We start from the raw sequence: 2,789 nt of genomic DNA, 5'->3' as shown, positions 1-2,789 counted from the left end.
CTCAGGGCTCCGTTCCATGGCCACTTTTGTTCATATTGTATATAAATGATATTGACCGTGGATGATATTAAAATGTACGAAATAGCAAATCATCACTCTAATCAACAAAATACTAAAGGAGATTGAAGCACATAGTAGGGGTGGGCAACCTTTTTAAGCGCGCGTGCCAAAATCGGCCAACCTTAGATGGCTAAACTTTTTCACGTGCCAACCGAAATTGCTGGGAGCATTTTATCTTTTATATTGGAGGAACCTGTTATATTCGTCAAGAAAAAAACACCAGAGATGTTAAATAAGAGAATATTGTTATATCAGATTGTATGAACGTAAAATTTTATTATTTTTACGTGCAATTCTAACTGGTATGTAAAGTCACAGAGCTGACTCAATTTTTACCATCAGCAAACAACAACAACAACAACAACAACAACAACAACAACAACAACAACAGCAATATTAATAATAATAATAATAATAATAATAATAATAATAATAATAATAATAATAATAATAATAATAATAATAATAATAATAATAATAATAATAATAATAATAATAATAATAATGATAATAATGATAATAATAATAATAATAATAATAATAATAATAATAATAATAATAATAATAATAATAATAATAATAATAATAATAATAATAATAATAATAATAATAATAATAATAATAATAATAATAATAATAATAATAATAATAATAATAATAATAATAATAATAATAATAACAATAATAATAATAATAATAATAATAATAATAATAATAATAATAATAATAATAATAATAATAATAATAATAATAATAATAATAATAATAATAATAATAATGATAATAATGATACATATACCAAAGGCTTTTTCTCCCTTACAAGGGAGGTAGCCAAAAAACAAATGAATAAAAACTATTCCCACCCATTCCATCCCTAATACATTCCACTCCCCTCCACCCTCTACCCTCCCTCATATCTTGGCACCTCCTGGATGACGGGTCATCCCTGCACCTTGTCCACTGCCCTGGGTCAGAAACAGTGACTCAAGACACAGCACATCCACAGCAAGGCCGCTTCATTAAATCGGCGACCCCCCCTCCCCGTCCATTCATGCAGAAAAGGAGAAGACGGAGAGAAATCCCTTCGGGCTGCATCAATTTTTTTCTCATACATACTACCTCATCCCCCATCCCCCATCCATTCCACCTCATGCATCACAACATCATCCATATACAACCATTTTCCATTCACCCCTATCTTCTGTCCTCTCCCGTCCTTCCTCAACAGACATTCCTCTCTTTCCCAAAGCCCCCTTCACACCATCCATCCATCTCATCCTAGGTCGCCCCCTCATGTTCACTTCTTCCACATCTGCCTTCCATACCTCTTTTACTAGTATTTCTTCACTCATTCTTTCTATGTGTCCAAACCATCCTAATAATCTTTCATCAACCCTATCTCTCAACTCCCTTTCCACCCCCGTTTTCCTCCTCACCTCCTCATTTCTCACTCTATCTAGCCTAGTAACCCCCATCATACTTCTCAGACACCTCATCTCAAATACATTCAAACTCCTTCTCTCTTATGTTCCATGTTTCTGTCCCACACAGTGCTGTTGGCACAATCACTCCTTCATACAATCTCCTCTTAGCATCCACTCCAAAATGTCTATTTCTCATTACACTTTTTAATCCACCAAGGCATTTACTCACTTCTCTCAATCTACATTCTACCTCCACTCCCACTCCTCCCTTTCCTGCCACATTCGCACCCAAGTATCTAAAACTATCCACTTCCACCAGTCGCTCTCCCTTAATGCTCACTTCCAGTTTGCTGCCACTTTCACCCATGTACATCTCATCACCTTACTTTTACCCACATTTATTTTCAACTTTCTTCTTTCACACACTCTCTAAAACTCTGTCACTAACTTTCTCAATCCTGCTACAAGAGCAGTGTCATCCGCAAACAACAACTGGCTCACCTCCCAATTTTCTCCATTTTCTTTAACCATCTCCAATCCCTGACCCACTACCCTTGCATTTACCTCTCGCACCACCCCGTCCATGTATAAGTTGAACAGCTAGGGTGACATAACACATCCCTGACGAAGTCCCACCTTTACCTCGAACCACTCACTCTCTCCTTTTCTAATCCTGACACATGCTCTACTTCTCTCATAAAAACTCCTGACAGCTCCTAAAACTTTCCTCCTATCCCGTATATCTGCAAAACCTCCCACAGTGCGCTCCTGTTCACCCTACCACAAGCCCCCTTTAGATCCACAAAAGCCAAAAAAAATCCTCACCATTTCCCACAGCTTTCTCACATATCTGTCTCATTACAAAAATCCGATCCACGCAACTCCCCCCCTGTCCCAAATCCAGACTGCTCCCCACCAATTACTCCCTCTGTTCTTCTCCTAATCCTCTCAATCAAGATCCTTCCATAAGCCTTCCCAACTACACTTAACAAGCTAATCCCTCTGAAATTACTACACTCACACTTATCCCCTTTTCCCTTGTAGACTGGAACTATACAGGCACTCCTCCAGTCCTCCGGCACTCCACCCTCTCTCCAGCAAACATTAAATAACCTCACCAGCCAGTCCACCATCACTGTACCTCTTTTTTTTTTTTTTTTTTTTTTTTTTAGACATTCTGCATGGCATCCATCCAACCCAGGTGCCTTATCTGCTCTCATCATCTTAACAACTGCCTTCATTTCATCCTTCCTTATTTCTCCTCTAATTTCCCCACTCATCACGGTCATTTTCTTAGCACTTCCC

The sequence above is a fragment of the Oratosquilla oratoria genome, unplaced genomic scaffold (genome assembly GCF_046742065.1).
Source record: "Oratosquilla oratoria isolate Oo_2021 unplaced genomic scaffold, ASM4674206v1 SCAFFOLD54, whole genome shotgun sequence".
Taxonomy (NCBI): Eukaryota; Metazoa; Arthropoda; class Malacostraca; order Stomatopoda; family Squillidae; genus Oratosquilla; species Oratosquilla oratoria.
This window is presented reverse-complemented; position numbering follows the sequence as displayed.